Source organism: Neocloeon triangulifer, unplaced genomic scaffold, assembly GCF_031216515.1.
Source record: "Neocloeon triangulifer isolate White Clay Creek 2 clone unplaced genomic scaffold, ASM3121651v1 ptg000003l, whole genome shotgun sequence".
In the NCBI taxonomy this organism is placed as follows: domain Eukaryota; kingdom Metazoa; phylum Arthropoda; class Insecta; order Ephemeroptera; family Baetidae; genus Neocloeon; species Neocloeon triangulifer.
The window spans coordinates 5,151,055-5,175,642 of NW_026775546.1; the positions used below are offsets into that span (position 1 = coordinate 5,151,055).

Sequence of the window (24,588 nt, forward strand, 5' to 3'; positions counted from 1 at the left end):
TCGATTGCTGTTTTCTTGCTGCAAGCGAGCAAAGTTCGTTGACGCTGGACCGCCGAAACAAATCTCTCCGCGTCAAGTGCTGTGCGGTGAAGGAAAAAGAAAGATTAAGGGCGAGAAATCCAATCTGTCGTCCGCTGGCCGGCTGGGTGCAGAAATTTGATTTCCCCCCTGCTATTTTATTCCAGCTCGACCCAAAAAGCGGCGACTCGGCAGTTTTCCGTTGGTCAGCCGGCCGGAAAAATAGTCCACCCTTTCTTTTTAAAAGTGGATATGCGGCGAGCAAAGAAATACAGAGCCACATTTATCAATGCAGAGAAAATTTCACATTTCCTTTTCATAAACTAGGATGAGGATAAGAGTTCATCATGAAGTAATTTCAAGAAAAATCTTAAGTTAAAAAGGGTTCTCCTGTCTTACTTTGTTGCAACTTTTATAATATATAAATTAACAGTGGGACGTCAGGGTGGTTTATATTTGGGGCGGAGAGAAACGTGAGTGTGCGTTTATTGCCCGACGGGGTCGTAAAAGATGCTGCAGCCACTGAATTAAAAGAAGACGCAATTTTTCCAACGTCAGCTCCAGAGAGCAAAATATTATAGCGTCCGAGGTTAAAGATTACAGCACCGCTGAGGCGTTTGACAAAAAGAAAAAACTCGAAAGTAATGATATTAAAACTCTTTTTCCTGGAAAAAATTGTTTGGAGTTTTCGAACGTGTCAAAGCCGATTATTTTCCACTCGAATTCGGAACGAGTTTTCCGTCTCTGGTGGAGCGAGGGCTATGCAGCCTGTTGGCCCGTGGTGTCCTACCGGTTGCATATGTGTGGGGGAGAACGACGGGAGAGGAAAGTTGTCGTGATCGTTTTATCATTTGCGCAGGTGGTGCGTCATGTGTGCTCGCGAGCAAGCGGGGCGGAAGAGCAAAAGTTGTTGGAAATTTCGCTCCGACGCTCATCCCCCGAAACTCGAAAAGGATGACTAGGGTGGAGAGAGTGAGTGGGCTCTTTTTTTGCGTTATGAAGAAGAGTCAGACAGATGATTTTTCTAAACGGACTAACGCATCTGGAGGTAATATTTTGCTAGAACACATGAATGGAAAGGAAAAGTCACGTTTCTCGTTTTTCATTCTATAACTTTCTAAAATAATTGAAAAAAAAAACAGAATCCGCATTTTGAAGTTTTTAGTTCTTTGGGAATCAGCTTGTTTGTTTCCGTATTTATGAGCCTCAACTTATTTATTACATAAAATATAATAATAATAAATTTTATTAGAAAATTAAATCAAAATCTATTGTAGTTTACTATTTTTGCTTTTGGTGGTCCTTTGATTTGTAATTAATTTCAAATTATTATCATGAAAAGGGCTGATTAATTATTTAAAACTTTATTATCACTTATCGAACTTAGTATCAAAATTTAATATATTTTCACTGTAAATAAATAAGATTCTTAAAGATTATAAAATTGTGTGAATAAAATATTAAATATTCTGCTTTTTCTTTCAGTGAAAGCACGAAAGAAGAACAATCGATTGACACGTCATTATGCGGGTACTGATAATCCTTTTCGACTTTCGGAGCAGCTCCTTTGTATAGAATCAAATTCTGCAGTTTTTTGCCGCTCTGAGCGATCTCTTGTCGGCTCTTGACGCGCAGCGGAGGAAAGCAGTTTAGACAGGGGAACAAAGCGGCGTGTCGCCTCAGCCTCACCTGCGGGCCTTGTTTGCATGATAAAAACACACGACGCAAAATCCACCGGTAGGACCGTCGTGTAGGGTACCGTTTCAAAGTTTTTAAAATACAAAATACCCAACAAAAATTTAAATTTAAAATAATATCAATTTTAAAAAATTTTTGAAGGCATAAATATCTCTTACATTATTATATAAGAATTGTATATTATTATTAGAATAAAGGTTGAATTATTATTTCCTGAAAAATTACAAACAAATTAGAAATTTTCTAGATTAATCTCTCTTTGAGAGGAAAAATAATTTTTATAGAAAAAAAGATGGCAAAAACAGTTAAGTTTATGAAACTAAAAACCATTCAAATTTTCATGATATCAACAATGAATAAGACACTTATTTGACTATCTAGTTATTATTCTTCCTATTATGACTAAAAATCCATATTCATTTTATATTCCATTATATTCATTGAAAATTTGTTCTGATAAGATTTATTTTAAAAAGATCAAGTTTTATTACATTTTATGATACCATATAATGTAGAAAAATGAGCTTTTTATTTTCTTTTAAAATTGAGAAGATTGTATGAAACACTAATAAAATGAAGCAAAATTACAGCACTTTATAGGATAATGGCTGGATTGGAGAACGACATTTAGCGCCTGCACGACGGTACAGGAGGCCCATTTGGTCGCGTTAACGCCTCCATTCTTCTTCCTTTAGCTAACCCGGATGGATGGATAGATGCAAAGTGAAATTCGCAGGGAAAGTGCGTGTGTTGTGCGCGCGTGGCGGGGTGGAGGGAAAATTCCCCAGAGACGGGATGGCTGCTTGACACCGAGAAGCAATTTAAAAAGCGGTCGAACCGCCGCCGGCCGCGACGATGCGAAAATAAATTCGGCGGATTTTGGTACACGCGCGCCTAGCCTGGCAAGATGGATAAGCAACCACCCTTTTTTGCCGCCGACGCATATTCAATATTGGCCCCGTCGCAAAAAGCGCTTTTAATCCGGCGAAAAATCCAATTACTCGAAGAATGCCGCGAATTTTGAAATGATCCCTCTTTGATGCGAACTTCCTAATTGAGGGCCGGACAGAGAGAAATTGAATCGTGCGGGTCTGCTGCGTGTTATTGTAGATTGGGCTCTTTGTTTTCCACCGTCATTCCGGTTGGCCGAAACTATTCCCATTAGACCTCGCAGATGCTCTTTCGCCGTTTATTATCTCTCTCTACTCGGCTGCTTTACGCAGCATTTATTGTTGCTCGCCGCAAAGCTCTGCCCTGGCGATTACTTCCGCAACTTTTCGCACGCCCGACCTCTGACTCTGACCACCAACAATGGTTTGCCATCGTCCGCCGAGATAGTGGGAAGTAGTTGAATATTAAATAAAGCACGCGGTTGCTTAAGCAATTTTACAAAGTTAAAGCTTAAAGCTTGGATGCACTTCATCTTTTATTTAATTATCTGACTGTACCAAATTTTCAGTTGGTCTTCCACAAAATGGCTTTTCACTTATTTATATTTATAATATACGATTTCCACAAACTGAAGTAGCTTATACAATTATTGAAAAAAAAAATTGAAAAGAAATATAATATTTTCGTTATTCTAAACCTCTTTTGGTGTCAGCTTTCCTTTATCTTTTCATTGAGGCTAAGCCTTGAACTTTTCATAAAAAATGTCATTTCTTTAAATTTTAATTCTGTATTCAACAGACAAATTTAAAGTTAAAACTGAAACAGAACAGATCAATTGTTGTTTTCCTTTTTTATGAATCTTTATTAGCATAATCATATCAAGTCATAACAACAATATGAGCTACTTTTGATACTTATACGACAACAAACCATCATAGTTGTGAAGACTTGAATTCTTTAATCATACCAGCATTCAAGTATCGCAACAATCACAGCAATTTTTAATTGTGTCCTAGTGATCTGATTGGTTACAAATTCACTTTTATCCAAGAATAAAGCTTAAAAAGCAGGTTTCATTGTTACAATGCACCATGCAGCCTTGAATCATATTATCATATTTTAAACAATTTCAAATGTTTTTATTATGAAGAGCGAATGAAAATAAATTTTTAAAAAATAACCAGCATTTATTTGCACTCACAATTATTTGAATCAAATTATTTTTAATATGTATAAATATTGCAATTGAGCATCAAAATAAATTGTGCTCACTCAATTTTATTGTAAATAGTTTTCGTTTTGAAATAAAATGAGCAAGTAATGCAAAAATAATATTGAACTGGCTATAAATATAATTGCATCAATTTAAAATTGTGTTAAAACAACCTCCCAACTTTGAACACGAGTTGGTAATTGAATCCAACGTGATAACCAAGAATAGAGTGTTACAACTGCTCGCTTGAGGCAGTTTGATGTCGATCAGTTTAGTATGGACAGAGAAGAGCGTTGGAAAACACTCTGGGCAACGACGAAGAGCGCCTATTGCCTTTTCATTAGGCTTTTCGTCCACTATAGCTTCTTCTTCATTCGCACTTTCCCGTCCGCCGGCTGTTTTCTCTGGCGCGTGAAAGCCATTTGCTCTTTGAGAGGCCGCTCTTTCGAACTACGTCCAATTTCTGGATTTATTTTTCCCCATTACGGCAAATCCTCTTTGAACACCCCCACCCCTATTATGGCTGGAATCAATTTGCCCATCGATTCGCAAGACGCCGGGCTCGTTTTTTCATGTACCACGTGTGCAGGTTTTTGGAAAAACTGAGACTTTCCGGAAAAGTATACGTTAGATCCCTTTGAAGAAATTGCGTCTCTCTCTCTTTATCAAGAAGATCAAAATTTATATATTCGACCGCCTCCCCCGAAGCGGAAGTAACGATAAAGATAATTAGAGAGCAGCGGGTAGAAAGGGAAGCCAAGCAAGTGCTAATCAGCGGCCTCATCTGCCCAGGACCATTGTCGACGCACACAGACTGCGCAAATCCATTATTCCCTGCAGCACCAAAAGGTCGTGAAAATATTTCTTTATATTCCACTCGTGCGGCAAACCTTTGAAATGAACATTTTGGTTTGCGGTTAATCAATTTATTGATAATTACAAAGTAGCTGGTATACAGACAGGATAAAATCCAGTATTTGTCAATACATTGATTGTTCTATTGTCAATATTTACTCAAAAAGAAACAACGTTTTAAAAATATTTAAAAAGCATAGGAAACCTCCAAAATGTAATTTAAATTACAAAATATTTTAAATGGAAAAATTCACCCTTTTTTAGTTAAAATTTTGATTTTTTTTTCTGTGGCACGTTCATCATTCATCACGTTTATAAAAATTGGGGCACCCAAACAATGATGTTTTTTATTTCCATTTCATTATTCCAGTCTTTTGTTATTTCGAGTAAAATTTATATTTTTAACTTCCTATCACGGGCACTTGTTCTCTAATCTTTTGATGTTTCCTGATTATTTTACAAAATTTCCCAACGTCCATTTCCTCTTCCTGGCGCAACACCCTAATTAAAAAACAAACAGCCCCGTCTTCTCTCCGGCCTGTATATTTGCATGTTTTTGGCCGACGTGAAATTTACGTCTGGAGAGTAGAGAGCGCACCCTTTCCTTTTCCTCCCGCTTTTTTGTCCAGCGCGCATGAATTATAAATAACACAATTTTGCGCGCGTGCCGAGCGAGCAAGAGAGCGAACAGAAATATTAAAATGAAGGGCGGCAACAGGCTATGGAGCAATAATACGAGATCCCTACGAGGATGGAAATTTCGGAGAACGCCGCAATGGCATAAAAATTAACCGAAAGCACTTTAGCTAATTGTTCTGTTTAAAATTAAGTATTTAATTGGCCATGTGGATAAACTAATTCAATTATTGCAGTGTAATTTATTTCAACCCCCCGGGTTAATAAAGTTTTAAAGAATTTTTAAACTGTTGAGCCGTATAACTTTGGCCAACCTATGCTTTATTCCAACTTCTGTCCTATAATCGAAATGATAAAAATTTATGAGCTGCTGCTGTGGCAGCGACTTGGAAACATTATTTTTCTCTGCCGAGTATTTCTTAAAAGATTAGCTGATGAATAATGAATGGATGCGAGCTACGTTTTCCACGGCAAAGGAACAAGGAAAATACGAATCTAGCAAGAGGCTTATGGTTTATGCGCTTGATTCTTTTTCTCTAAAATCTAAAGAGAGAGCGAATTTCTTTCAGTTTTAGAGCAATTTCTTTAAATAAAGCAAAAAAAGGTGGGTGGAAAAGAATTTTTTGAGAAGTTTTCATCTTTTCACTAAACGTCATAAAATTTCAAGAACTAATAAACCTAATGGAAAAAGTCTGAACTCTGTGGCAATTTTCGCAGGGCTTGTCATTCTTTAGAAAAAAGTCGCCTAATCAAACGGAGTCGCTCGAATTTCTCTTCTCAACTCTGCTCGCTTTTTATTTCTCTGCGACGGGTGCGAATCAACGTGAATTTGCTCAAAGCCTTAAAGTCGCTGACGTCTCTCGTCTGCGGCACGGCAAATTGAATTTATTTTCTCGTCGAATTTGACGTGCAACTCGATTATCGCGTGTTTTCATCCCGTGATGTTTAAAGGGGCGCCAGGAAAGGAAAAACTCTCCTCACCTTGAGGGTTGGCAAAGGCTGCAGCAAACCGACGACTAAAAGTGGCTCTCTCGGCAGCGACAATCAACGAACTGTTGGCCAGACTTCATATCTCACACCTCCGCCCTCCAGCAGCCTGCAACAATAAAAATGCAAATTTGAAGAAAAACGTATAATATAAAGATACAAAAACGCGGGGGAGCAGAAACTTGAAATATATTGGTGTTCTTCAATGGGCCCTTAAGGATGATTAGATGATTTTTTTAATATAAAATGGAAATAGGCTTTTGATCTGATAAAAATATATAATTATATTTATATTTTCATGAAATTTTAAGAGTTAAAACTTTCTATTGGTTTTAGAGACGATATTTATTTTTTCTCACTTAATCTAGCTCAACATATTACATTAAAAATACTAAATACTAAAATACTAATTGTTTTGCAAATAAGCTTATATTAAAAAATATGAAAAATATATCAAGAAAATTGTTGACGATCATTGAATCATTGTTTTATTGTTCAAGATATATGTATATCTTTGGACTTTCATTTTAAATTCAATTAAAAATTTTTTATTCAACACAATCATTGCTTTATTTTGAATAAACAATTACCAATAAAGATCAAAAGAGCGAGATTTTGGTATTTTTTCCTTATTGGTAATAAAAATATTAATTCATAGATTTTATTATTTTAATTTACTCCAAAAAGTTGCTTTTATGTACAAAAAAAAATTGCAAATCAGATAAACTTTCAGTTTCTAACTTGGAAATATCAGATTTTGAGAACAAGGCATGAGTTTTGCTTATTGCGAATCTCTCGTCAGTTATTAAAATATGAAAATTAAAAAAAAACCTAAATTTATTTTGGGAATTAAATAATTCACCCCATCTAAGCTCTTCCGCAGAGAAATTTATCTGAAGTTCCTTTCCTGCATAGTGTGGTTACCGAACGTGCCAAGTCGTAAACGGACACCGCTTGGCTCGGCGAGAAACGATTTTCGAAGGGAAAATTTCAGCACCGTTTATATCTGCTGCAAAAAGGACGGGGTCGTTTTTCCTCTTGCTCTCTCGCAGATCCCATTACTCCCGTCTCGGGCGAAAGGCGATTGATCAAAATTTATCTGGAGAGACGAAAACGCCGGTTTGTATCGAAAGCGGCAAAAACAGCTCCACGGCGGCGAATCGATTGCGAGTCTTGAGCAAGTCTCTGTGTGTCGGCAAATACGAATAAACGTCGAGTTGAGGAGCAGTTTAATGTAACTCTTCGTCGGAGCAACGAGAGATTCTGATGCAGAATCACGAAGGCGAACGTGCCTATCGCTTTCTTTGCCTCTTTCCCCATGCATTGATCTGCTTTTGCTTGTAAGCAGAACGCGCAGCGCGGCTCTCATTAACCGACTCAAAGCGACGGAGGCTTAACTATACAGCCTTTCATTGGATTCCTTTTATATCAACAACTGTTTCCATCAGAAAATGGCAAAATTGGAATCCTCTCGCGCTGAACGCTTTTGTGGAAATTCTGAGCAATCAAGAGAATTTCAAAACGTTCTTTTGAGCTGCAAAAGCGGAGATTTGCTTCGGATCCAAATTTCAATAAAGAGCAAAATTTGTTTTCTACCGTTTCCTATGTCCTCTTTCCACCTTTGACTCGAAATTTTCCTGTTTTCTTTTTAGAATCGCAAAGTTAAATACATAGTTTAAAATCAATGCACTCCTGAGATTAGATTATTAAATTTAAAAAACGAAATAATTAGGACAAGACAACTGAAAAATAGTAGCTCAAGTTTATTTGAAATTATATTATAATATTTTTATCCATATAACTTTTTCAGCTTGCATATTTTCTCTCTCACAATTTGAATGTGGATCCTTATAAAACAAAAGCCAAATTTAGTTAAAAAAAAAATATCTATCTAGTGCTGGGGCTGAAATTTATTGCCAAGATTTAGTTTTACCCTCTTCTGATTAATTCAAAGATTATAGATTTGAACTTCAGCATATAGAAAAATACTCCTCCCGTATTATTCTGGGCCGATTTTTATTATAGTTTTAAATAGCTGTGTCAAGGAGAAAATAAAGCAAGTGAAAAATTTGATTTTAATTAAAAATGATTTGTTGAAATGAAAAGTTGTACCCTCAGTATAAATATTGAAAGGGAAACTATAAATTTAAGCCTCATTGAGTTTTTGAGCTGTTTTGTATCAATTAAGTTGTTCAAGCAAAAACTTGTTTCCCTCATCTTTCATGGAATTGTTAGCAGATAAATAGTCTATTGATTTTTTTGATTAGATGGAGTTTCTAAGGCAAAATTTTACTGGAATCATATGAATAAAATATTATGCATTGCGTGCAAAGTGGAATTTAATTAATGACTTAGTATTATTCAATGAGAATCCTTTTTAATTATCGTCCGTATTTCTCCAATTAAATTTAATTTCTATCAGAGGCTTCCTTTTTACTTCGTTTCCTTTTCAAAGCGAGTTTATATATTTTAATGATTTGATTCAATTTACAATACACGCGCGCGCCATTGCAGAAAATGTCGGGTAACGAAAGCAATTACCCATTACGTCCGCTGACAAAGTCACGTTCCCTGGCAGTTTTTTGCTCAGTCGATGACAGATTAATTATCGGCTGCAGCAGTGTTGTGTTTTCCCGCTCCACAGCCGCGACTCTAAGCCCACATATATGCAAGCAGGTCACACAGAAGAGCAGCTTCGCTTTCCACTCGGTTGCATTGCGAGGCAAAGGCAACAGAAAATCAATGGCTGATGAGCAGGAAAACAATGGAGTGCCATTCAAGGAATAACTTTGCACATGAAATTCATGGAAAAATAAATTAATTAATCACAGCTCCGGAGAGTTGCGAATCCGTTGGTTTGGAAATTATTTGAAATTATGCAAAATCATGTGTGGATATGCAAATCACGGATGCTGGGAAAGATCAAAAAGCAGCAGTCCAATTTGCATAACTCGATTGCACGCGGCGAAATTGGAATTGCGAATCGCTTCCGTCGCGGCGACGATTAATTATCGCTGCTGATGACGAGAGAGAGTGACTTATTACGGCGGCAGGTGCGACGCATGTGACACCGACTCGTGCACTGCCACAGCCGACAAGCCCTCCATCTGTCACCATTCTTCCAACCGGCTCTCTTTTGCAAGAGACAGAACTGGCAAATGGTAATTGGAAATTGACGAGGTCGTGCCTTGCGAGGCACGTTGTTTGCGGGAAAATGTGCAAATTTGCCATCGCAAGCAATTTTCCTACTTCCTTTGATAAAGTGAACTGAAAATAGAATGTGTATATCTTTACATTGGAAATTCTCTCTTTGTGATCATTTACGAAGTCACTCCTCCAATTGTACTTAAATTGCCAATTTTTATGGGGAAGCTTAAATTTTACTTATTTTTTATAATTTTCAAGATTTCTTTTGATTTCAATGATTTTAAATTTTTAGCAATAAAAATAAATTTAAAATATTGGAAATTTTAATGGATATTTTTTTGTATCAATATAAATGAATTGTTAAAAATTGCCCAAATTTACCAAAATAATACAAATTGTTTCAAATCGATCCTTTTGATATGGTCACTAAGAAAATTATTTATCATTGTTCCACCATATTGTGGTAAAATATTATTAAATAATTTTCTTTCTGAAAGCAGCTTTTAATTGCTGATTTAAATTCAATGTAAAAATATTCCACTATTTTTTATTAATTTTTTTTTTATAATTTTTGCATCTTTTGTGCGTGCGGTTTGTGGAAAAATAAAAATGAACCCTTCCTCACCACCCTGATCTGCATATTTAAAATGGAATTTTGGTACTCGTTGGTCGCAGGTGTGCTGCCGAGACCATTAAACGAGGCTGGGCAGCAGGTGCCGCTTGGCCCCTAATTACAACCAAGCGCAAAAAACGCGCTAAACATCATGATGTGGACAATTCTGCACACTTCATGTTGCGGCTACATTTTTTTCAGACAGAATATTCCATGGTTTTGGCTCCAACAGTTTTATTGCTACACTGTCTAGATAATTTTCAGAGCTTTAACTAATTTTTTACCTGAAGTATGCGAAGGAAAAGTAGGAATGAATGGAATCTCTAATTTGATTTCGTCTTATTAGAAATTGAATTTTTACGGATAAAATATTTTTAAATCAATATTTAAATCAGACAATAAATTCATGATCCGTATCTAATTCGTAAAACGTCAATTTTAATTAAATCAAATTAAATTGCAGATGTGTCGAAGCAAATTACATTTTCATTGATCAAAGTCACTCATTTCATCATTTTTACCCTCCAAATTTTAATCAATCAGCCCGGAAACAAGTTTTCCTTGCAAATTTAGTTTATTTTAGTGTAATGTTGTGAACATTTCTGACTATCTTTTTTTTTCAAAGCATTTTTATTTATACATAATGTTGTGGAACTACTGTCCACAACCTTTGAATAAAGGTTTAAATTTTAAATGTGCCATTGCCGCCTTTTGGGTTCCCTCACAGAGCAATTACTTTTCGCGCCCTGAAGGTGGAACCCTGAACGACAGCACGCAGCAGCAGCAACCCGCCCGCAAGAGAAGGAGGAGACGCTCGCGAGCCACCGGCCGGAAAACACACCCGTGTGTGCGCCGCGCGCTTCATAATTGGGGGGTATTGCTCTGTCCATTATTTGTATCCCAGTTAACTTTAATTGCGCCTCGCAGTTTATTCCGATCGCCAAGTTGTACTTGCCAGTTTAAATTACAATAGATTTAATCCTACATTTAAAAGTAACCACCCGTGCTTTTATTAATTACCGCGACCCCGAGTCTAAGGGAATACGGCAGAGAGAAAGAAAGCAGAAATCTCTCTGTCGTGGTGCTCAGTGGCCGAGTGTCACGACAGAATTGGTGTCAGGTGTGGGGTAGTCATCCGACTACCTTTGGTCCGAATCATCGCAGAAAAGCTCCGGAAAATTTGGCCACATGGGAACTAGAACTGCAGCTTCCCTTGGATTTGCGGTAAAGTATTCCTTCTCTGATTCCGTTTGAGCATCTGAATTTTGGGAAAAATTGGGTTTTTAAGTTGTGCCAGGAAAATCACGTGTAATTTGATTAGGCGCGTGTAAAAGTTGGAATAGCTCATTTTATTTGGGGGCTTTTTGGAAGCCATATTGTTGTTTTGCCAGAAAAAGAGAAAGCGTGAGTGCGTTTGCTAGCACAGGAAGCGAGAGCGCCGGAGGGTAAATTCCTTCTTTTGTCACTGGCCAGCAGTGCAGCTATCAGGTATATACGCTGCCTGCCTGGTTGTCCACGGGGGCGCCCCTACTCTCGCAGCACGTACACGCGAATTGGGATAAACGCGGGAATTGAGCATTCCAAAACTAGGGCCGACTTAGAAAATAAAAATAAAAGATGCCTTCTGAAGGGACTTTGGTCGATTTTCTGTTCCAAACGGGACTTGACCTCACTATTGACGGTCCACAGAACGCTCGCGCGCGCCCGCCGCGCCGAGCAGCAGAAAAGTCGTCACTCGAGAACGAGCTGAGCAGCATCGAGTTCGGCAACACCTCCCTCCTGAATGTAGGCAATGCCGTCACACATACAGACGTGGCGGGTTGCCTAACAGCACATGTGCCCTCGCCCGCACCTTGGGTGAGATCGAGTTGCGCGCCAAGCAGGGCGCCTTCTCCAACGCCATCAGTGGCCTGCAGCAGCACAGCAGAAAAGGCGCGCACGACGTTCGACAGCGATCAGGTCGCGCGCCTCGCGCAGGTCATCGACGAGTTCGACGGCACCGACGAGCGCCGCAACGCCGAAGAATTTATTGGAAGCATCAGACGTTTGCGCCACCTCGACCCGGCGCTGAACGAGACACATTTGGTCAGCATTGCGAAATCCAGGTGCTCAGGTCAAGCCGAGAAGGTCATCGACACCATCAGCCCTTTCGCCACGCTGGCCGACATTGAGAACGAACTGCAAAAGTACCAGAAAAACAGCCTTCCGCAGACAGAAGCAGAACCAGACACGACCACCGGCACCCTAGGTCAAGGTCAACCGCTCGTGATCACCTCCCAGGTCGACCTCGGGGGCCAACTGGACACATCTCCGACGCAGGGAGGCGAAACTAGTGGCGACTGCTCCAGTCAGTCTTCCACTCCGAGCCGACCTTCCGCCTGCCCTGGAGGAATTCTTTGGGTTCAATTTCAAAAATTTCAAGTTCCATTCTCAGTGAATTTCAATTCACCCATTTCCTTCATTTCTGCCGACGTTGCAAAAATTCTGAATTTGCGCGTCCATTTCAGCCTGCCTCAAAGCCTTCAGATTAATCATATCAACTTTCCTCTAATTGGCTTTTGTCAGTCGGAATTTAAAGTCTTGGGTGAAAATCTGAATTTGAAATTCCTCGTAGTCGAAGCAGAAAATTCTGCTCAATGTCAGTTGGGACTAGATTTCTTAATTGGGACAGATGCTCATTTTGGATTCAGGGATGGAGTGCTTGCATTCCAATGGGGTGGTGTTGTTTTGGAGACTAATGTTGGTCAGTTTCAGCCCACAGCCACCTTTGAACCCGAAATGAAGCCCAAGGACCAGGTCAGCAGAGAGCCCTTTGCTGTCCGTCAGAAGGGAGAAGGCGGGAAAGAACCCGATGCGCACGCTGCGGCAAAGACAGGTGGCCAGCTGGACACCGTCCGGTCAGTCGCCCAGTCGGTCCTCGTGTCCGTTGGTCGAGTACCAGGAAGCCCGGCGCGAGCCGGCGCCTTCCCTCAATCAGGAGGCGCGCACACACTCGAGTGCGTCCCTCGGAGAACAGAATGCGCGGCGCCACCACGCAGGACTCGAAGAAGAAAACGTCCTGTATCGCCGCCTATCAAATCATCAAACTGGCGCTCCAGCCTTGAAAACACGGAGCCCAGGCTGACGTCTTCAGCGGGGCAGCCTTGGCAGGAAACTTCAGCGGGGCAGACCAGTCCGCCCCGGAGTAGCCAGCCAGCCCCTTGCGCCGACCAGAGCAAAAGGCGCCTTATCAGTTCGGAGAACTGGAGAACTCCACCAGAGAGGCCGCCAGCCGCCCATGCAGTACCAGGTGCCCCGAGCACCGCCACGGTAGCAGTATAAACAAAAGTTACGTTTCTTTTGTTGTAAAAAAAAAAAAAAAAAAAATTAATTAAAAATGTGCATGTTATTTTGCTGGTTTGAATTAAAATACTTGTTCAACTGTCCACAGCCCTGCCATGAACTTGAGCACCCTCAGTACACCAGAGAATTGTGTTCTAGCAGGACTCAGTGGAAAATTTGTAAATGAAAAAAAATGTTGTTCCGAGTTAAAATTTAAACCATTTTGCTTAGAGATGCGAGGGCGCATCTGTTTTTTTCAGCGGGGCACTGTTGTGGAACTACTGTCCACAACCTTTGAATAAAGGTTTAAATTTTAAATGTGCCATTGCCGCCTTTTGGGTTCCCTCACAGAGCAATTACTTTTCGCGCCCTGAAGGTGGAACCCTGAACGACAGCACGCAGCAGCAGCAACCCGCCCGCAAGAGAAGGAGGAGACGCTCGCGAGCCACCGGCCGGAAAACACACCCGTGTGTGCGCCGCGCGCTTCATAATTGGGGGGTATTGCTCTGTCCATTATTTGTATCCCAGTTAACTTTAATTGCGCCTCGCAGTTTATTCCGATCGCCAAGTTGTACTTGCCAGTTTAAATTACAATAGATTTAATCCTACATTTAAAAGTAACCACCCGTGCTTTTATTAATTACCGCGACCCCGAGTCTAAGGGAATACGGCAGAGAGAAAGAAAGCAGAAATCTCTCTGTCGTGGCGCTCAGTGGCCGAGTGTCACGACACATAATAACTATAAGAGAAAAACACATTCCTAAATTAGTGGCTTTCAAATAAAGATTAAAGTGGGTGTAAAATTCCAGTGTTAAATTTATATCTACAAATGACAGTTTTTACCACACAATGTTTGTACCCAATAGATCAATAAAGAGTAACTTTTGCACACATGTTTCTAGTAGAAAAGCCGAAGATTTTAAAATCACAAGAGAATCCCATCACAAACAATTCGTAACAATGTTTGTATCCCTCTGCAAGTCGGTGAGTTCCTGTCAAAACTTTTACGACCTTTTCATGTTTGTTTATATATGCGCGGGTGACATTTGGATTTTCTTTCTCGCGCGTTGCCTCGTCTGGCCGATTGGAAAAGTGTCAAATCGAATTTATATTTTGCCGAATGTCAAACAACGCGGTCTGCAGCAACAACCAAATGAGATTTATAATAAATTCCGTCTCGCATCGAACTCATGTGAAAATCACGCATGCGAAATTTTCCCTTAATCTGAAACAAACCGCGTTTTCTGCTTATCGGGCGAGGATTAAATTATCTCTCTCATGTGTAGAGTCTGTACTCGGAGAGGGTCAGGTAGGTTGAATAACGGGCGCGATTATTATTTACTGCCAACGGGCTCTGCGTTCTGCTCTCTGGATTAAATTATTCATTATCTCGGCCGAGCAGCGCGCACGGCACGTACGTGGCAATTTTCAGACAAAAGCAGCTCGCCTGGTACGGCGCTGATATTCACCGACGTGTCCACGTTTGTGTTCGCCTAAAAAACAGCACCAAATGTTCTGTTATTTTGGAGAAAAACGAATTTTTAAGATTTTATTTTCGCATTTTATTTTATATTATTATTTTTTTTTTTAACAAAATCCAAAGCCGTTTTATTGTAGATTCTAAAAAAAAAGAGTTTTTTTTGTGAATAGATAATAAAATTTTAAAAAGTTGTTACTGTGTTACTTGCTGTGGCAGAATATTTCTCTTGATTTGAACAAAATTATCGCTAGTGGCGGTGCCGTTTTACTCACAAATTCAATTTGCCTTTCCAGCTATTGTTTTTTTTTACTTCTGTACAAAAAGAGCTAATTATGAGTCAACCGAGGCTCACTGTGTTCTTTTTGTCTTGGAAGTATTAGCGAAATTCTATTCTTGCTAGTGGTGGTGCCGTTTCTTCCAAATATTTAATATTTTCCTTACAACCAATGGATTATTTTATTTAATTTTTAATTTTTTTTTATCAATTTGATAAAGAAAAACAAAAATTTGTAATGCTACAAATGGAAATGGATACGTTTAAGCATTGGCAACATTGAAAATTACATAGTTAAGGACATAGTTAAATTAAGTCTAATAAAAACAATTGTTGAAAAAAAAATTTATTTTTCAATAATAATAACAAATAAATGTTTTCAACAATCTGTATGTAAACAATGTGATGTAACAATTTGGACAAATAAACAACAATAATAATAATTGCAAAATATTTGGCTACATATGCCAATAAATTTGATAGATCTACCAGTAACAAATTAAAGTTTATTTTATAATAAACTATTTATTTTTAATTTATTAATAAAGAATTCAAGAAAATTCAGGAATCCAACAGAAAAGGCTAACAAATGGATTAATTTCTTAAGTAAAGCATGACTCATTGTGAGGTTCAAAAAATGACTCTCTTCAAGGAAGCAGTACCATTTAAGATGGGAGTTTTGAGACTTTCAAGAAAGTTTAACCTTTAATCATGAAGTTCCTTTGAACATTGACCGACTTTCTGTATTAAAAGTGATTCAATTGTTAGAATCTATTTAGTTATGAACTTCTTTTGCGCGCAAATTAACTTTGAAACAGAAGGAAACGTTTTTCTTTTCTAAAGTTTCCTTCTCAAGCTGATATATATCTGCTTTGATATCTGCCCACTGGTGCAGGCCTGGCTTATACATAACATTATATCACATTTGTTGGGCAACAAGTTTTTACCTCCTATACAAACTGAAGCGTGCGGGTTCTCCCGAGAAACTCCTCTCAGTTTCTTGCGGTGGTGAGCAAACAAAAAGCGGATGGAATTAGCTGGCCTATTTAGAGCCCCTGTTGAAAACGTGATCCCGCGTCTGCCAATGTTGCCACGCTCGATCGCCGACGAGATTTTAATTGCGTGGGAACAAAAAACCGGACGGGGGATGAAAAATAAAATAGTAGTTTGCGGCGGCACACAACAAAAAGTCGCTCGCTCATCTCGCTGTCATTCACAAGGGACGAGATAAAAAAAGGGAAAAAGCTCTTCTGTAGCTTTAGCCTTTTTCATTTTTTCATTTGCGTCATAAAAAGAGGATAAAAACGTTGTAAAGAATGTTGTTTTGAAAAATAACAAAAATGTTGCTGCTGTAAATTGTTTGAATGGAAATCAGGATTATTAATAAATTCAATTATTTAATTTTTCCAACAATAATTGAAAAATAAACATCAATAATAAATGAGAAAAAAACAGAAGTGATAATTTTATTAAACATCATTGTCCTGATATAATCCTCATAAAAATTCAAGGTAACTTTCAAATAAAAGGGAAAATAATTTAAATGAATTTATTTAATTAATGTATTATAGAATAATTATTTTTATGTATTTTTTATTCTATTGTTTTGAACTGTTTCCTACTAAATATTTTTCATTTCAAATTTTCAAGATGTGAAACGGGACTCAAAGTTCGAGTCTTGAATGTGCGTTTAGACATTAATTCCGCCTCCACTTGTATTTTGACGTTTAGAAATGAAAGTTTGTTACGGCCCTGGCAGCGCCCGTCAGGGGTGCATTTCAATTCCTAAGCGCCGGCCGAAGTTTGCGTTTTGATTTCGGCCTGGAGGTGAAGTGGCCGGGCTTGGCACTTGCCGGAGCGTTTGTTTCATTAGCAAACTGCTCCCGTGAGCGTCCTACGGGACTAATCCCCTGCTCAATTTGCAGCTCCGCCAGAGCAATTTAATCGACCCCTCGTAGGACATTGGAATTCGGTTAGGGAGAATTTTCACCTCGCATTCCTTGACGTGCATTTTCAATTTTATGAGAAAAGGTTGCTTGAATTAATTGAAATTCTTGCCTTGCGTTGGAAAGAAAATTGTAAAAAAAAAAAAAATCTGCATAACTATATTTCTTTACTCGGGATTCTTATTTGAATAGTTCTTGTTACATAGCTCGTGTTTGAACATAAGAATATTATTGCATTTTTCATTTTGCACTGAACTCTTTGTTATGCCTATTTGTTTTTCTGAAGATATTTTCTTGTTGCCCTAAATTATTATAAAAAAAAACATATATTTTTAATTGCAATTGTTGAGGAAAAAAAATTTATTTTTCGGTTGGAAATGTTAGAATTGATCTTACAAAGTTACCCTTGGCGTCAAGAACCTTTGAAATTTATCCACACAATGTTTTTTTTAATTTCACTTTGTATTTTCAAAAAATCACAAACTATGTTACATTGGAATTTAATATTATTGCAGTTTATTGCACTTTAAAACTTTTATTAATGTTTTGTACAATATTTTTTAAATGGAAAATATGAAGTATAGTTAGTTGACATGAATTAATTTCTTGAAATAACTTTTGTTTCATCATATTCTAGACAAATTTTCTCGTTTTTGTTGTAATTTTTTTTATATAATTCCAACGCTTTTCATATCATATCCATTACCCTAAAATGGCACAAAAAACATTGCTCACGTCACTGCGAGTGTAGAGTGAGCGAATCTCTTTCTCACTTCGCCGGGCAAATCTGATTAACCGGCACTCTGAAAGGTCCGTCGTTTCTCTCTCTCACATTCTCTTTCATGTACAACAACCGAACAAACACGCCTTTGACCAAGTATAATTAAAGACCTTCACTTCGCTTAATTAATCCGGGTCTCGGTAGAGGTGCTTTTTCCTACATCAGATAGGCGAACTGGCGGAAATAAGAGAGGAGGATTTATTCTCCATCGACCGACAGCGGAAAATTCCGGATTTGAATTTCAAATGCAGTTTTGCGGCTTTATTTATGAGAGAAGACAAAAGTTTCGCGCACGCATTTCAATGGACCAAGTTTCCTCTTCACCTGCAAGAGTCTCAGGAGGGATTTCTCGTCAGGAAATTCCGTAACAATATAAAGTTGACGGTCTCACTAAAGTTATAGCAGGCATGAAAATTCAGTCCTTTATTATCAGGTAATATAATTTTATATTACCTGATAATATGAAATTTTAATAAAAAAGAATTTGCCAAATAATCTTTAATTTTCTTTATGATATTATTTCAAAATAAGGATATTGCTTACAAATTTACAACGTTAATTATTTTGCAAGTAAATTTCAATATTTTCGGAAAAATAGATATTTTTTCATCATATCGACTGATTATTAAATGAAGTGTCCTTATCGAGTTAAAAATATTTTATTTATTAATTAATCAAAATTGATTTATTATAAAAAATTCCTTTTAGTGAAAATTTTGAAAAATTGAATCCTTCTGCCAATAGATTTTTTGTATCTTTTTTTATAGAGCAAGTGCTTAATTTAATGCAAATATACAATTGACTCTGGAAGACTTCAAGCTAACTTACTCTGCACTCTATTCTGAAAAAAATTTCCATAATAATAAATCGAGTTGATGTAAGCTTTAGAGATTCCCTTCCACTGAAACAAAAGACTCTTATTTCCCCGGACCAGTAAAAAATGGATTTTTCCCAAACTGGCAATCAAAAATCCCTGCATCCGCATAAAACGCGGGATAATTAATCAGCCGGCGGCCTTTCCCCCTCGCGCCTCCGCATGGTCCTGTGCATATGAAAAGAGCAGGCGAAATGGCGTTACGCGCCAGCAGCTCCATTAATTAAGCGACTGCTCTGCTCATGCATACATATACATACGAGCTGCGTTGTTCACGTCATAATTATTATTGAGCGTCGATTATTAACAGTCCGTAATACAGAGCAGCCAATTTGGCATCGCATATTATTTGTCGCGCGGCGCGAATGTGTTTGTGTGTGCGCAAAGTTTTAGCACAAGTCTCTCTGCTTTGCCTCTCACTATTCCGAAACGATTTGCAAACACGCGACGCCGCGCGTTTTACACAGCAAACTTTCACCTTTGTGCTGTTTAAACAATGAAAATTTTCTCTCTCGTCGAAAACAGCGAGAGGGTGTGTGTTTTACTGATGAAACTTTCTGGCCTGAAAATCCACGGCTGTACCATTTCGCCGAAATATGAGAATTGAATAATATTCCAATGATCTCCGCACTTCAAATTTCCATATCAAGTTGAGCAGAGAGGAAGTTAATTTACATGAATTGACTCTTACAAAAAAATATATTTACCATTTTAAAACTCTACCAGATTTTATTATTTTATTCTTTTAGTGCAGGGAACATTTAAAATAAATACACATGAAAAATCATCAGCAAATTTTCGCAAAATATATGATTAATCAGGTCCAGTATTGAACGATTGTTTGGATAAGCAGGCGCAGCGTAGTTTAATTACTCTAATGAAAGCGGGCGCCATTGTTGTGTTGCTACTGTAAGCCGGATGGGTAAGTAATTAATTCATTAAGCAGAGGCTGCTGATCCTTTGCCTCATAATCGCGAGTCGATTGTTAATTATAAAATCAGTGTAGCACACAATTAATCTGGATTAGAGGATGATTTTGTGAAAGGCCTTACTGTAAACCGATAATTAATTCCAAGAAAGCAGTAATCGCGTCATTGATGTAAGGAATTTCAACAGGCCGTCTAATAATATTACATCAATTTCATGTCATTCGGGAAAAACATTTCAAAGCTTTAATACTTGAAAAACGCCCAGTTATTTACATATTAATTAATAAACATTTATATTGGCAGCCATCTTAATACAATTTATTGAAAAGCAGACTTAATTAATTAGCTATTACGAAATTACCAATCAAGGCTGCAACCAGATTTGATCGCAAATTTATTTACTGGCCATTCAGTTTGAAATGAAGAATAATTTCACGTTTGCTTTTCAAGTTAATTTTGCACTTTTTTGCATTTATTTCGCTGTTGACTCTTCACAAATCGAATCTGGAAGTTAAAAAAGTCATGATTTAATTAGAAGATAGAAATAAATAAATGATAAAAATTCAGCTTAAAAATCCCAAAAAATATCAAACAAGAAACTTAATCTTATTTTCCAGCTTTGAAAGTCATCAAAAGCATGATCTTATTTATATGTAATTTCATAGTCTTGATTTGAACTATTTTAATCTCTGTAGTAAAATTACTGAATCCTAATAATACATATATTTAATATTTAAAAGATGATAAAAAATCAATAAATCGCTACAATTTTTAAGAGCACTATAAAGAGAATGAGTAAAAATCACGCTTCAGAACAAATTTCCATTTTAAAAGTTTGCTCTTGAAAATTGACATTCATTCAATCCATCATCCTGTATATCAGGGTTGACAATTTTCAACTTGCAAAGGAAACTAACAAGCATCTACAACTTTCAAAGCGAGTCGTATCCGTTTCTATTCAATCCACTTTGTTGCAAAAAATAATTTACATGGCGCTCGCTACTGCCGCTCGCACGTCAATCGATCTCGGCTGATGGAAAATAAAAATAACGCATCGGCCGGGGTGAATTTGCGTAATGCGCCTCGCAGCTGCATTATTTATTCAAAAAGACGTCGTTTCTGTTTTCTTCCCGGCAACGTGTATAATCGGATCTCCGTTTCGAGTCTCGCAATATCAATTTTTTGCCCAGCCAACGGCGGCACACAACGTATAACAATAAAAAGCAGCACTGCTCCAACAAATTGTTTGTCTTCAGTCTCGGCAGATGCCAACGTTATGTGTTCACATTTCTTTCCCCCAAAGCCTTTCCAGACAGAAAATGAAACCGCCAAAAGGATCGTGAGCACTTTTTTTTTGCGAAATTCGGCGCGAAAGTTTTTTTTCACCCTTTCATTTTATGAACTTGGCGGGTAGGAGAATCCATTAGCGCGCGGCGGGATCGGCGGGACGACGACTCAGGGCTGTCAGCGGCACGCGGAATTAATTTCCATCCAACGAAGCTCTCCTTTTAATCAACGTGTCAAATTCACGGCATAATCGAACGCCGACCCGGAATCCACCGCCTCATCAATTCAAAATTTCCATATCGATTAATTCGTGCAGCAACATAATTTTAATTGCGAGCTGAAACGGACGGAATTGTGTCTGATTTGAAATCTCGATCCTTAAAGGGATTTTTAAAATTAATTTTACTTAGTCACAAACATGCTTTTCACATAAAAGTGATGGATGAAAACATTTTACCTCTATTAATTGCTACTATTAATTAATTGGCAATTAAATTTCATGCGCGATTGAAAATTTTTTTGATATTTTGTAATTAAAATTAGACGATAAAATAGATAACTTTTGTAAAACCTTTTTCTAGGCCATGAAAGGTTTTCTAGTATATTCCAACTACGTTTTTTGGGCTGGAACTACTGCATAAGCACTGGCTTGTTGCTACCGGTTTATTTAGGCGGTTTTTACTATCAATATAGCTGTTAGTAGGCGTTTTTTCTTCAGCTGGTTGTCTGCTTCCCTTTCATTTTTATTGTCGGTTACAGTGTTTTTGTGTTTTGCGCTCCCAATTGTTTATGCGTGAAGTATACTCATGAGAAGAAGAAGTTTCTGTGAATATAAATTAAATAATTTTAAAATAATTTTTTGATGAGAACGTTTCGTATAATAAAACTGCCTCCTAAAATATGCAACTAGTAAATTCAATACCTTTATCTTATCTTACAGATTTGGAGGTTGGTCTTAGAATAGTTTTATCAGTCTGTGCCTTTCATTTTATTGAGGCACTGTCGTTTAGTTTGCCAATTATACTGAAAATACTGAAAGATAAAATATATTTAATATTACGAAGACCAGGAAGATTGGCAGGGTTCAAATAAGTAATTTTCAGCAACTTCTACCAGAGACGTTAAGTTTCTGTTAAAAGCAAAGTCTTTGAGCGTTCCGGAAGAAAATACGTCAAGATTCTATATGTTATATATGTAAAACCAAGACTCATTAGCAGAGAGTAAGACAAAAACTTTCAAAAGTTTTAAAATTCATCGACCATGAACCTATTTAATTATGCAACCTGCTCGTCAGAACTTTCAAACTTTCTTGACTTGCCAGAAAAGTGCCGTTTCTTACTAACAATAAGTAGAATTTAATCTGCTTTGATACATCTTATTTTCTTCTATTATGATAATTCTTGGATTTTGTCATGTCTCACTTTTAAACTGCCACTCAAACCGCAAAAGTTTTAAATTCCTCTTTACTGTGGGAAAACTTCACCCAAAACGACCGAGGTGTTGTGCGTTTTATTTTCACTTCAGTATCTCAGGCGGAAATAGCCGCTTGGCATGGGCGCGTGCTGCGTTTTCCACGCTATAAACCCACGCGAATGTTGAGAATTTATACACAAAATCGTGCAGCAGGTGCGGAAACGACCAGCAGATAAACCGTGAGAGAGCGGCGTGCAAAACTTTTCCGCTCTCTTTCTCCCCTGCATTTTGACTCAAGTACCACGCATATTTCAAATTTAAGTGTGGGTCTTATAAGCGGGGCCACTTATCAAAATACTGAAAAAGCTGTTTAACCCTGAATGTGCTGGGATGCGAGTGCATGGGTTTGATTTTACCTTACATAATGATCCACCAGAGAAAGATTACACAAAATTTATCACGTTAAATTTTTTGTGGTTGCATTTAAACATGAAATGTGGATCAGAAAAGCTTATTAAATATAATTCAAAAATTCGTTTAATTTAAATTTATGCTGTTTGTAACAAAATGTTATTGACTATTTATACATTTCTTTCACCTTTTCCAAATTAAATATTCAAATATTATTAATTTATCACAATAAAATAAACGTTAAAAAAATGTGTCGTTAAAGAACAAGTCCTAAAACACTTGCCGAATTTAATTTTTATTTTTTAAATATCATGTTTTTTTAAGCAATATACAAGTTTTTTATTCAGTAAACGTGATTTTGAATGTAATTTGACCTACGTAAAGCTTTTAAAAACAACAATAAAATATAAATAAAAAAATAGTGAGTCCTTGAAGATCGAGTCCTAAAACACTTACGGAATTTTATTTTTATATTTTAAAATTTTTTTTTTATGCAATATACAAGTTTTTTTATTAAGTAAACGTGATTTTGAATGTAATTTGATCTACAAAAAGTTTTGAAAATCACCGGCCCAGTCAGGTTTCGAACTCTACTTGGTCGGGCTCGCAGGATTAGATTTAACTGCGCCCCGAGCCCTTCCGTCCGAGACTATACCCTCTGGGCGTACCAGTGGCCGCGTAACAATGTGCTCAAAAAATCGGCTTATAAACAGTGACAGCCCAAACAACAATCGCGCATCACGACAGAATACGTCAAACATTACTTGATTGCTATTTGAGCAACGTCAAAATTTGCTCTAATTTTTGTGAGGGCGAATTTAGAAATATTTTGTTCGGCGGTAAAATATACTTGCAGCATATCGCTTATCATATTAATTGCCGGTTGTGCACAAAGAACACAGTAAAAAATCCATATTTATCTTAGGTGTTTTGAATCAGACACAATTTTTAAAAACGATTTAAAATTTTAATTAATTTAATTTTCAAATAAACTTTTTAATTTCCAAATATAACTTCTTATCAAAATTAATATTCCTATATGATTTTTATGAAATTACGCAGCAGAACCTATGAAAACCCATTAAAAGAAGTTTTTGATAAAATAATTTTTGGATTTTTATTAGACCACCGCAAGTTCAAACGGAATTGCATTCGTGCTGAGGCGACGGGGCCGTGTTTCATGTTGCCGAGGAGCAAATGCCGGAATATTTATTCCATATAAGTATTATGCATTACATTAACATAATATTTGTAAAATTTATTTTAAAAACAGCAGGTACGCTTTTGTAAATTTCAGGGAAAGCACTTGCCGAATTTTAAATGTGGATACGCCCTGGTGTGGTGCTTTTTTGCAGTGGGAAGAGAGGCTGTGAACGCTCAAGTGCACATGCCCCTTTTTGTTTACAGACCATCAAAGGACTGTTTTTCACGCTGCTCGCTCGCTCGTGAGCATCAAACCGATCGACTCTCGGCCGCTTTATTATAAAACGTGCGAGAAACTCTCAATGCAGACGCGGGCTTTATTTATACATTAACCGCTGCGCCGCGCCTAATCCGATCATTCCGCGCCGTGAATCGAAAATGCCTTATTCAAAGCAGAGGTGTGACCAAACTTATCTAACCGAAATAAATTCGCCGTCAAAGGAATTTGTGATTTAGAAAATAATCCGTTCCGATTATTTTTGTTTTGTTGGTGGAGATTTATGCGTTTTAATGTCGGAAGAAAAACTAGAATAACCACAGAAGGAAAAGGTCACACGGGTGCGCATTTCAGTTCGCGCACGAGTGCCACTTGGGCCGAAAATGTAATAAAT

At 37.5% G+C, this 24,588-nt stretch overlaps 1 protein-coding gene across 1 annotated transcript in view; it reads right to left on the reverse strand.

The window, feature by feature from the left end:
• Positions 1–24,588, reverse strand: part of LOC132192876 (dopamine receptor 1-like) — a 53,687-nt gene that overhangs the window by 14,783 nt on the left and 14,316 nt on the right. Inside the window, exon 2 of the mRNA XM_059613064.1 lies at positions 6,293–6,407. The gene's annotated coding sequence lies outside the window, so the exon portion shown is untranslated. The remainder of the gene's footprint in view (positions 1–6,292; positions 6,408–24,588) is intronic.